Source organism: Echinops telfairi, unplaced genomic scaffold (assembly GCF_000313985.2).
Source record: "Echinops telfairi isolate 266 unplaced genomic scaffold, ASM31398v2 ScPeMD7_7458;HRSCAF=8496, whole genome shotgun sequence".
NCBI classification, from domain to species: Eukaryota; Metazoa; Chordata; class Mammalia; order Afrosoricida; family Tenrecidae; genus Echinops; species Echinops telfairi.
In genome coordinates, this window is record NW_022111358.1 from 18,345,151 (window position 1) to 18,346,111 (window position 961).

Here is a 961-nt window from a genome sequence, read left to right on the forward strand (position 1 = left end):
AGTGATGCTGGTGATTCAGTGGAAAGGGTGTGGGCACGAGGGCTGAGCAGCCTGGCGTGTTCAAAGCCAAGGTAGTGAGGCATGGGGCACGGCGCGTGCAAATAATGATGCCGCCCATAAATTTGTGGTTGAATTTGCTGGAGACGTGGACGCTGTGGGTTTCGTTCCCCAGCAAGTGTTCAACTGCAACAAACCTGGGCTTTTTGGGGGGGAAATGTCAACAAGACCTTCAATGCTAGAGAGGAAAAGACATTGGCCGGCCACAAGCCTCTAGGAGATAGGCTCACTCTGCCCTTGTGTGGGAATGCTAGTGGGGATTTTACAGTAAAGACTCGGGTAGCGGACCCTTCCAAAACACAAAACAAACAACAAAAAAATCACAGGTTTTTAAATGCCAGTGTAATTTGGGGGCCTCAGAAGCAATGATTTGATTTGATCTCTCATAAGAAATGTATGTTCAGTTGGTGTTTGAACGCGAATTTGGAATGAATTGAGTTGGATAACTGAGATATCACTGTAATTTGGAGCCAGGCTTGCTTTTAGTTGGGTAATGCCAAGGTACATTTCTGAGAAGATGAATCACTAAGTGCTCAGAGGGAAGGGACTAGACGGGGAAAGGATATAGGTTACTATGTCAGCGGTGAGAAAGGTAAAAACTCAAAAGGCCTTAAGTCCATGAAATAACTGTGTGTGGTTTGGTGACTACCTGAAGGATATTTGCAGTGGTCAAAAGGGTCAAGGGAGCAAGAATAGAGAAGATACTGTGAGGCTGATGAGAGCTGATGGAACAGGGAGGACACCGGTAAGAAGAGAAGGACCCAGAGAAGGAGCTCCCTAAGGGTAAGCTAATGTGCGAATCTTCTGAATTCAAGGGGGTGTGGCAACTGTCACTCACAGATGTCAAGAAGACAGCTGGAGATGTGAAATAAAGAGTACATTCTAGGAAATTTCCTATAAAGGT